The following is a 12,748-nucleotide window of genomic DNA, read 5'->3' as shown; positions in this document are numbered from 1 at the left end:
ACGACAATATAAACATTACGATTAGAAATCTTTTTCGTTCAGCGAAGTAAAATACAAGTGACGTGATGACCGCGTCACAACGAGTCGAGTATTTTACCGGCTGACTAAAAAGCAAAATAAGAGAATGCCGTACATTCCACTTTTATACTTGAACTACTTTTGGAATATCAATATCAATACGCCCTACGCTAGTTGTCAACCATTTCTTATCGTCGATAGGGTGAGCGAGGAATGAGACTCACGATCATATCCGGGGCAAATGTCACCGGCAGACGATCGCTCATTCTTCGCGTGCCTTCAGCTATTTTTCGAGAACATACATCAACTGAATCTCAACGGCACTGATAGTAGTGCGTCGGTCCTGACGAAAACTATGATTGTGCGATAAGCGTCGAGTTTGTTGTTTCTGAAAAATATTTGCGTAAAATCTTGCCTTTGGAATATAAGCTTACTGGCGTTACACTCTTGTTATCATAATTCACATTATTAATGTTGTAGTCTATAATTATATTGATTTCATGACACGACTTTTGGAAGCTTAGCGATACTCAACAAATTTGGATCTTCCTCTTCGAGAAAAGATGGCCACCGGGCCGAACGTCAAGAATTGCAAATTGAGTAGGGCGACTGATGAAAAGATCCACCAAGTCTTCGAAACGCACGTTCGTTAGACAAATCAAACAATAGAACAATACAGGTGACCGAAGTCATAAGGCCAAGGTCATAACACTAAGCCTATATCATTCAACGGCGTCTTGGTTTACTTTTTATACTAAGCATGAAAATTGTCTCTACATTGGTGCGTTTCATGCTCCAGTTTCGGTCACAATGAATTAATTCGGATTCCCCTTCTCAATACTGAAAGAATCACGATTTCACTAGGTTGTTCGCAGTGTTGGATTCACTGTTTTGATCCTGTGTTAGATTTTTTAATCATAATCTCAATAAATCATCCAATTGATCTTGATCTTTAAGAAGACGTTACTGACAGAGAACAAGATAAAATGTTCGGCATATAAAGATAAGAATCGCTGGAACTGAACATTTTAGATGAATACATGGCTACCTATAGAAGCTTGGCATGGTGTATCATTGTAGACCATCATATCGCCGATGTGCCGTGAAGTGGAATAATCTTTACGACGGAAGGGTCCGAGAGTTCGAGGGCCCGTACGCCGTATGACCAAAGTCCGCAAAAGCCGTATCAGGGCCTTGAAGGTTTTATCATATACCTTATGGAATGATAAATATGTAGTTTACATAAATTCAGCATTTTTTGACATAAAAATGCGTGCGATATCAAAAATACATCGCAATTTGTGTCAATTTTTCAGAGCCAAGCCGGGGCGTGATACGTAACAAAAATGCGCAGGTGTGAGATGTAGACTCTCTTTACGACTACTTTAGCTGAAAATCCTTTCTAATGCATGGTCATTGTGTTTCTTAGTATTGTGAAATCTCAACCATTCAATAAAGTAATCAAAAAATAATGTCTGCCTACTTATACATTCACAATCAATGTAAATCCAGTTCTGCATGGTTTTTCGTATGCCATTGATTTCACAGTTTCTGTGCACTTCAGAAAACTGATTTATGTCAATATTTTTCATACGATTCAAGTGCGGTCGTTCAAATGGAGTTCTAACGAAAAAAACACGAATTTTCCCGGTTAACATTGCCACATGCTATCAAAGGAAAAGTGGTAAATTCCCTGGGGTGGGGAGGGGTGGTTTCTTTGTGCAACGGTTTACTTTTTTATTTTAATAATTTGGACCGTGATATTTTCAATAAAGATTTCCACTCCAAACCGTCTGACTGTTTTAATCTACACAAATCCGTATCTCTTCTCCTACCTGTATACACACAACTGTAATTGCTCAGCAAACATTGCTAATCGGCTGTTCGTATCAGCGGATTAATTGATTGAGCCAGCACCACAGCTGTCCCACACCTAGTAAAATAATCTTATTACCGCTTTCCCCTGTGATGCTGCATGCTGTAGTGGTTTGGTATGTACGATAATAGACGTAGGTGACGAGGTTTTCGACAACATAGACATGCGCGATCAGCTATTTGATGTCGTACCAATTGTTTGATACACTCGGCTCTGTCCTACTTCCCGTGTTGCACAACGGACTCGACGAATCGTCACATGCAGGCTATTTGCAGAAAATGCGAGGAATCACCCGTCTATTTGTTGACGCCAAACGTATGTAATTTTGAAGTATCCGGACGCACCCTGTTGAATACCAAATTAACTGTGATTTCTGCAGTTTTTCAGCCCTGTCGACAACAAAATCTTACATGAGTCATTCTGTATCGATATTCAGTCAAAATCTCGAAAAATCGTACTCTATATTATGCAGAAATTGTGGTTTCAGGTGTGTGTGTGTTTCTGCCGATCATACCTTCAAGAAAGGCTATGATATACAGGACATAGACACACAACGGGGGATTACTGATGACGCAGTGCAGTTAAATATTACTAAGATTGTAAGCTGAAATATTATATAATCACTGTTCCTTTTATTTCCAATGAATGATTCACATATTTGCAACATTTACAAGCTGTGACAACTTTTAATTGTTCACATATTTGCAACATTTACAAGCTGTGACAACTTTTGATTGTTACCATCCACAACGTACGCAATAAAATTCGAGGTTTAATACCTCGTGCATAGTTGTTATCAGAAAGATAAAAATGTAGACGCTCTCGAACATAAGGGCAGGTCATCACCTTCAATACACTCAACTTACATACTAGTGCACTTTATTTCAGGATGTTCGCACTGACCTCAGATAACAAACGTATATTGGCAGTACGACACAGAAGTGCCGTCAGAATTCCGATTCTTCTCACAAGCTTACTTGTTGTTTTTCTTCGTTGTTCTTGAACATAAAACAAAGTGAGACATTCTTCTGTCTGTTGCTGTATATGTTAAAATGACATGATCAGTACCATTAGCGCTTTGTGTCTTTTCTGGTGGTTTGCAAAGTAATGCAACGAGAAACAAGCCTAGATATCACTAAGTTTAAAACTGTAACAGGAGCTACAATGCGTGTTGTCCATGCCTCTTGTTATGCGTGATATGTCTACACGAGACAACCTTGTTACGAATAATAACGTAAGTAAAACAGTTAAAAGCTAATACACAGGGTTCGGATGAAAAGTGCGGAGCATGTACTAAATCACCAGGCATTCCTTCCCGTCGAACCTACCAGACGCACCTACACACTGGATTGGAACAAGCAATTCAAAGGAAACCAGCTGAAATGGCTATTAAGATACCGTGAACCTTTCTACTATAAGAGGTACTTAAAGGTAACGACGATAAGCATCGCTAACCCAGTCGCCGTGCAGTATTCTAACGAAACCTGACAATTAAAGGCAAATAGGAAGCCTCTCTTACGTGAAAAGCGGAGGGATAGCGGCAAGAGAGGCATTGCCCTGCCCCCTTTCTACCGCTGGTTGCGCTGTGCTAACGAAAAGGGCGAGGTATGCGCCAGCCATTTTGCCCAGATTTTGGGCAAATCTGAGAAAGTATGATGGTGTGACTGACTCACTGATCCAACTACACTAGATTCCTTTAAAAAGACCGGGGTTAATTTCAAAATCATTTTGCAGGTCTTTACGGCTTTCAATGGTATTGCACCACAGTATATTTGTGCCTCGGTAGAAAGAGTCAGGGTCAATAGGTATAATCTCCGGATAAATTCTGGTATGAATCTCGTAGTACCAATACCCTTTAACAAATGTAATGATCGTGCTTTTGCTACTTGTTTTCCAAAGTTATAGTCGCTCCCAGTTGAATTAAAGCCCATGACACAAATTTAATGCTTTAAATCGTTATTAAAAACATTCCTTTTTGAACAATTTTATGAACTACACTGAATAGTTTTGATCATTATTGAATATTTTTTGAGATTATTGTTTATATCTTGTTTAAAATGGTTTTGTGATTTCATTGGCTGTTTACTTTTCATTTGTTTACTTGTTTTAAAGTGCTTTTGAATATTTTATTGTAGAAAAGAACTATAGAAATATTTTAAACATTAAACATTAATAGAACTAGAACGGGTTTTATCCTGAAAAACATCGAGAGAATCCTACAAAAACGGAGTTTGTAAATAACAGCAATATTTACAAATATTTGCTTTCAGTGAAATCAACAGAATTATAAATATGTGCTTGTAGCCAGAAAAATACTTAAATGTTACTGTATAATGTAGCGATATGATATTTGACGAAAATCACATTATGGCCATAGAGGGCGTTTTCCATGTGATGTTGTTTTTTAATTTGAGTCATTTCCTTGCTATTGTCCTTAGCTTAAAGAAACCTAGTTACGTAACTTTTGGCTAATATTTAGATACGCGTCTGCTGTTAACTTAGAATTATACATTCATGAAACTAACAATTTAATTGCATCGATCTGGGAGTGACATCTGTCAGCATAAAAAAACTGCAGCCAACATAAATTCTATCCACCAATCAGAAAAATCGATGACTCTTAAGCTTTGCAAGTTGACATTAAGAAGCTTAAGTTTTGAGCAGAGAAATGTCTTTATGATCTAAGATTGGCAGGTTCCACAAAAAGGGCAGGTTGTGCTCATTGTTTAAACCTGACATTACTTGGTGATATGGTAAATCAATATACCTCTATAAATGGATTTGTCTGCGTTTAATATGTCTCTATGCGCTGTATGTTTGCAATAATTATTGATTGCGTGTTGGCTGAGTTGCTCGAATTTTTCATAAACTTTTCAAAAATCGTCGTTTTTAAAGACCAAACATCTGTATAACTTTTGATTATATCGAATACTCCGCAGGATCAGTTAACGGTTGAGGAGCACGGACGCGTGCCATCAGGTGTGCATGTACGCATTGCCGTAGGTGGGAAGGACCGTCATTGAATTAAATGTTTACAAATGAGTGCTGATGTTGTGCTGTTGTCCTTATAACGTCTGTGTATCTGCCATTTTGCCTGTCTGTCTTTCAATCAGACCATCTAAGGGCTACACTGATAGAATTCCGATTCGTATAATACGTCTTTCCTCTGAATACAAGCTTAGTTTAGTGTGTTCTCAAAATTGTTTGCCACAATGCAGTGTTTGAAATTTTTTTTAAACTGATTTAAGGTAGCTTATTACCATTTATTAGGAAAATGAGCTTGTTCTCCTGTGTGAAATGGAGGATCAGAATTCAATTCGGGCCTCATATTCCATGGATGGTTTGAGAACGGACATCCACTACCATGTAAGAGTTAGGGTCGTTCAGCATTTTAACTACAAATTTGTAAATGTCAAAGTGACATTTAAATTTTAAAGCCCCTGTAGCTGTAACTCTTGAAACTTGTTGACCTGAAAAAGGCTTTTTATTTTCTCTTGTTTTCTTTAAATTCTACAAATTTAAAGGATTAATATCTAATAGTCTTTTACTACTGAAACATTGGACAAGTAAATTTAAATTTTAACCATTATTTTGCTTTCCCACCATTGTTAAAAACTGGTAATATTACAAAGAAAACAGAGCATATTATGTCCCAGTTGAAAACATTAAGCACTATCCATTACATTGGATTACTCTGTTGTTTCTGTGAAGATTTCAAAGCATATATATGTACTATGTACAGTGTTTTGGCTTTATTTGCATGAGGGCGCCATTTTATGTTTGAGCAAACATTTATTATTTATCTTGCTCAAAATTGCACATGCTGTCCCAGTGGACAGTTTATTATATTTGTATAAACACCTCTCAATGAGTACATTACCATTAACTTGTTTCAGTTTGGAAGTTAAATCACAAAAATAGTGCTAGAAGATACAACTATTGGGTCTTTAAGTCTTTTATAAAGTCATCCGATCCCATTATGAATTTATGATGTATCTATACTTCCGCCATATTTACGTTAAAACCTAAACTTGGTTCTGCTTGTGATAGTTCCCCCGAAAACACGTGAGTGATATGATCGAGAACATGCAAGTTATCCCAGGTAGTTATATATTGTGTCCAGCTCTACGGTGAAGACTCTTCTTCGGTGCGCGCGTTTGCCATGATTTGACAATCAACCACAGTAAACTTTCGCTTACCGACATCAAATTGCTATCGATGAATAATGAAAACACTGATAGGCTGTTTGAGGCAACTTCTTTCCATGGATTTGAACAAAGTCCGCAAAACACACATTGAAGAACCAGCGAAATGTAATGGTTAAAAGCACGTTTTCTTGCGATTTACTACAAAATTTTTTCTCATGTGGTATTGTTTCACAGGGCGGAACAATATTTAAATCAAGCAAAAGTGCCAACTTTAGACTTTAATTAATTTCCATTATTGAAATCACTGATCAGTGAACAAGCGGCAAAAATAAATCAATCTATTATTTTACTTACTTCGTCTTATTTTGCAGATACCGTCTACTAAAAAAGGCAAAAGGTGGAACTGAACCATAATGTATTACATGCCAAATTCAAAAACATACATTGAAAGATTTCAACCTTGGTTTCTGAAATGTCTAATATGTTTGTACAGGTAAATTTGTAAAATATTCATAGCAATCCAGTGTCGGTATGGCACTAAATCGATATTGCCAATCATTGAAATATTGGATTATGTGACGTGTAACAGCGATAAAAAGACGAATGGCCGAGAATTCTACATATAAATCATTGTACACTGCGTACAGGTAAGACGGTGACATGTATACGAAACGATACGCCTATCAGTCTTTATTTAGCAGCTCTAAATGCTGATATATCAAGTTGTAGTTTTTGAATAGGTATATCTGAAACGCTTCTTTTGTGCCATGTGATACTTGATAATCCTGATAAATGTAATTGCCCTGGAGAGTTGAATGTTATCCAAACGTCCTTCTGACAATAAGTCGGTCATGACCTATCTTTTATAAGTGAAATTTGAAATCGATATTGAAATAACTGGGTATACTATTATCTGTCATGTAACACAATCATTTGTTGAAAAAGACATAAATCAGCAAAGCGTTATCAAATCAAATTCAGGAGTAACAGCCGTTCTTCAGTTATCTAAAATCTGACACCTAAGAAATAAAATTTTCATGAACGACAGAGAATTGCTCTGGCTGTTGCGCAGAAACTGTAGCTGTCGGCGTCGTTTGATTGGATCTTAAAAAACGTACATAGCTAATTTTACCAAGTTGACATTTCCCTGACCCGTAATTCTTGGTGGTTATTTTATTATTTAAAGGATCTATATTTTTCCTGCATATCCCTAAAGGCTTGGCCTGATACTCAGTGTTTGAACTATTGTATCGAGTTGTTAATCATCCTGCATAGTTCGCTGTCTTGCAAGATGCCTGATGCACTGTACGTGTAAGTGTGCGATATAGTATGCGATAAGTGGTCATGATCCGTAAGGAAATCGTCACTGGTGTTATACCAATTGAAAATTAATACATGTAGGGAATAGGAGTCATTATTAAACCTTATTAAATAATTTTGCAGTTTTTTACATTTTAAAATAATTCTATTTAAACATAATTAAATAATTTTACTGTGCAAAATCGTTTAAGTCTATCAATGAAGTCACTCTCTGAGAAATATTTATCTGTTTTGAGATAAAATTTCTTGGTTTAATTATTTAAGGTCCTAATATGATTCTTTCTAGAATGTGACTTTGTCTTTTGTTTTGTACTTTGTGGATTTAAATATATTTACGATTTCAGACCACGCAATAATCGGTATGTGCCGAATTCTTTCCTCCATAAAGAATACATAGCACTAATAATTGTCAATATTGTACATGTTATAAAAGTTAATCCTCATTTATCCCCCGCAAACGCTGTCAATGCTAGACAAGGCCCTAAATCACTGGTAGTGATGCTGTGCCCCGGCCAGCTGCAACATCAGTAAAATTAAGGAATACCCAACTCATGTCTTTGTGGGTGAAATTGGCCACCAAATGGGTGACCATTTAATGATATACTGTAACTGTAAAATACATCAAACAGGCCACTAATTGATGACAAACAAACATAGTACTAAACGTGTGACCTTACAATAACTAACCTACTTATACATGTGATAAAATTAAACTTGTAAAGGTGAGATACATCAATCAGGCCACAAAATTGGTGACCAATAAACTGACACACAAACAAATTTCCTTACAATGATTAACATGCTCATAACTGTGAAATACATAAAGTGGGCCACAAAATGGATGACCAATTAACAGTCTAACAAAGAATTCACCTACATAGGTAACTCATTTAATCTTGCCCCATTCTTGTGGGGCCCAAACACGCCACAAGACACACCTTGTGTCGGCCCTACAAGAAGAAAGTCCACGTCACTGCAGCCCCTGCGAACAGTGGCTTATCTTGATCACTCCGTTGACTTGTGCTGTATTGAGAAATTGGCAAATGAACTGTGACACATGCATGTTTCACAAATGTATGCTAAATTTATACTAGCACAGTACCAGTGTCTATCTAGCTTCGAGTTAGCCATCCTTCTTATATACTGTGCTCGGCTACGCTACCACCTTCTGTTTTATTGTAGCAATAGAGGTAAAGCAGTAACAATTGTAAAGTTTGAAAACAACGTTTTGTACTATATCTACCAACGAGTCTTGTTGACCCCCCTCTTCTTATTACTACCTTGGGATACAAGGAACAAAACTCAAATTGAGAACCTGTATTTCCTACAGTGGCTAAACACAAACCAAAGAGAGACTTGCTCTAAAAAACAGAGATTATAAAAACCCTTTGGAGGGAAAAAATCTCTCTGAAAAAGCATAGCCAATCATATGGAATCACAATGCATGGAATGTAAAGATAGCAAAACAATTGTTAGCAATGTGAAATGGAATCTGCTAGTCTGGAGGAAGCTCATAGTGGGACCCTAAAAGCTTCCTTTACTTCATAGACATACTTCTAAACAGCGTCCTCCCTACCCACCAAAACATTATTTTCTCCTTATATGTTGTCACTTGAGGAACATTTTTAAGGACATAAGATAATAAGCTAGAACGGCACAACTTACTGCAGCCCCTGCGAACAGTAACTATCCTAAACTTGACCCTAAACTGATGACCTATATGTATACTTTGTTTACAACTTAACTGATTGTACCCAACAGCCATTTAGGCAGATAGACTTCATAGGTCCGAAACCTCTGGATGATTGATGGACAGCCTGTTTTTAAAGTAGCAGTAATGCACTGAGACTGATAAAGGTTAACAAATTGTCACACTGCCAACCCAGAAAACACAGCTGATTTCCTGATAAATTGTCTCTACTTAAAAGGCGAAACTGGCTTACAACATTTGACTCTGTAACATGCACATTGCACAGTTGCTGTATTAAATCTGGGTCTTAAACTGGCAAGTAGATTTCAAACATCTGAAACAGCTGATTGGTTATTGGAAGGCCTGCCTTTGCAAATATAGGTGCAAGAAATGGTAGGATAGAAGAGCTATTACAATAACTTGGAAGTCTTATGTACAAGAATACAGCTTCATATTGATCTAGAGAGGATAAACTTATATATCCTAAAGAATAACCGAAAACAAAAATCATACGTACACTTTATAAAGTTGATGTTGATGGCTGCCTTGTAGCCCTAGTGTCTGGTGCAGGATTTGAATATGCTGAGTGTCAAGTGGCAATGAAGTTAGCTGCCTTCTTCTTTTTGTAGTTTTTTCCATGAGCCGTGCCTGTTGGTGAAAACAAAGGGAAAACAAGGCAGACAAAGAATTCGACAGTCTCAATAAAGTGGTTGCATTATACCTAATACATAACTAATAGGTTGAGTGGTAGACAGAACCAAATATGGGAAATTCAATAAAGGGGCCTGGGCAGTACCATGCTGACACAGCCTCCCACATATGACAGGCGGATAAAATGACACTGCTGCTGATCAAGCCGATCCAACAATGTAGGGGAAAAAACATAGCTTGAAAACAAATTCCACAAAGGGAAGACGCTGTATATACAGCAACACCCTACATAGTTGACCAGCACAGCCGAATCCAACCATGAGGGGAAAACCCAGAAAAACACTAAATTCCACAAAGGGAAAAAGGGGAAATGCTGTAAACACAGCAACACCCCACATTGAGAACCTGTAATGGGATGTAAGCCCAGCGAAATCCAGCTTAATGGGAAGCAATAAGCAGGGCTGCCATACATAATTCGCATGTCTCAGTCTGACGCCACTTTGTTGCAGCAAAAGTACGACCACAGCGATTAAATGTACAGTAAGCAAACTTTATGAAGTACAATCTTGACTAATGTGAACTGGCAAATCTTGAACACAATACTAGTAATGGTAATTAAAAAGCTCACTAGTTGTAACCCAATGTTGGGTGACAAGTCTTTCGCGTACATGAAGTCCACCGCGCATTTATAGTATCTCTACTACTACTGCTCTCATAAACTTGAACTGACAGAAATTACTACGAGTATAATCAAACTGACAGCATATGAATGCTCCAAAAGTAGTGCAGACGTCATTTGCCTTAACAAACTGGTTTTACCTGTGGGTGAAAACAAATATCATATACTTACTTTAACCTCATTTGTGGCTAAGGTATTTGTTACCTACATAGAGTGATGTCAGCGTGACTCTACATCTGCCTTTTGATTAAAAGGACCGTGTTATGGATAGTGTTCTGCAGATGTGCCTGTTGTTGATGCTGTGATGTCTCAAGTAGGCTGTTTTGACTGTGAAGAAGCTGAATGTAGAAGCTGATGACAATGCTGCTGTTAACTGTCTGCTGCTGAAGACAACTACCATTGGCAGGAACCATGCTGTAACTGCTCTTTTACTTGTGGTACTGGAGCTAGCTGCCTTCTTCTGTGCTATCTTTTTGCTTGGAGCCATGCCTATGAGCTAAGAAAAGGAAACCTAGGCAAAAAGGAAATTACCTGAGTTCCACTTAAGGGGTTATAATAAACCCAACAGTTCCAAACTTACGAGAGCTGGTCACATGCTCAACTATTGCAAATCTAAGACGAGAAACTGAAATTGCACCGTTCCCTCAATCGGACATGTGCACGACTACAGGTAATGAGGAAAAGAAAAGCTGTGGTTGAGTGGCAGCAAGATCCACGGCACGGAGAATCCACTCAGGGACGCTGCCCTGAAAATACATCCATCCCTTCCGCAGCCAAAATGTTAAAGTTGCATGCCCAGCCGATCCCATTTTAGCACAAGTCCCCAGAAATCATGTATCGATCAACAGGGAATATAGTTTTAAAAAATCAATCAGATGTCCGATTGCTGTTTATGTTTTATTTACACAATGTTGATTTTATCACAAACTGCAGAAGACACGACTTATCTATTTCGTTGTTAATACATGAGGAGGGCCACACGGCAGCTTCACCATAAGCAACACCTCAAACGTGATGGATTTGGTTATCTAACGACCATCAAGCTGTCATGGTTGAGGTCAAGTTGGACGTAATTCATGCATTCAAAGATATGACCTCATTTCCCTGGGCGATCATTAGTGGCAGTATATTAACTCCCAGGGAATAATCGCGCCAAGATTTGTGCCAGAAATAGAAGCAAGAGATTAGCGAAGGACAGCTAATTACTGAAGAGATATGTCGACTAAGATTTCAGTTAACCTGGAAGTTCATTCAGTGTCAGTTTTAAGATTTAATGTATTCATCAACTAACTGCAGTTCTGCTTAAAGCTTAGGTGCGTATTTTATACTTCTTCATTGCCAGTGTGGCTATTCTATGTATGATGAAGGAGTTTGTATTAAAACTTATACCGCATTTAAATGAACCTCAGCAACAATCGACATAATTAAGGAATATCGTTGAATACATGTGTATCACCAGTAGGTGAATTAACACCACGTCTTGAGTCAATACGTCAATCCCAAGTCATTGCATAAAAAGCATTGTCTAAATGACAACAATTTTAATTATCTGAAAAAATATCACTAGAAGTACCTATCTATTTACATGTCTATTTCATATCTCTTGCCCTCTCTATGTCTTTTCTGTTTCTCTGTTCGTCTGTCTCTCTGTCCACCTGCCTCTGTCTCGGTTTATCTCTGTCTGTTTTGTCTCCATTTCTTTGCGTCTCTTCCCTATATCTGTTTGTTTGCTTGTATGTCTCTCTCCCCTCTCTCTGTATCTCTCCTTCTCCCTCTGTCTGTCTGTCTCTCTGTCTGTCTGTCTGTCTGTCTGTCTGTCTCTCTCTCTCTCTCTCTCTCTCTCTCTCTCTCTCTCTCTCTCTCTCTCTCTCTCTCTCTCTCTCTCTCTCTCTCTCTCAGCAAAGAGGTGCATAACAAGAAATTTAAAAAGGTCAAGTTACTCAATCCCAAAATTTACCGTGTTCTCACACGGTAAAAGTCTGAAGTTCCTCAGGTACGACAATTATCCTAGTGCAATTACATAGACGTTAGAAGTCTGTTGAGTCAAGTGCTTTAAAAGACACCATTGGCATTTTCACTTCTGATATCAAAGGCCAGAATATCACACGGTACATAGTACCCGGCTAAGGTTCGACGCGCTATCATTCATGCGTTTTGTCATCGTCTACTCGTCTACGAATTATATCCCCGAGTATTAAAATGGGGAATATGTCAACTTCAATAGACAAATACGCTAATGACGCGTGAAATCACGTGCACAAACACCATTCATTCATACGCCGTCATTTCTTCTGAACTCTATTATTAAAATGAACAACAAATCGACTCATACAAGCAGATGAAAAAATACGAACGCGCCAATTATA

Source organism: Ptychodera flava, chromosome 22, assembly GCF_041260155.1.
Source record: "Ptychodera flava strain L36383 chromosome 22, AS_Pfla_20210202, whole genome shotgun sequence".
NCBI lineage: Eukaryota > Metazoa > Hemichordata > Enteropneusta > Ptychoderidae > Ptychodera > Ptychodera flava.
The sequence above is the reverse complement of the archived record's forward strand: the minus strand, read 5'-3'. Positions refer to the sequence as shown.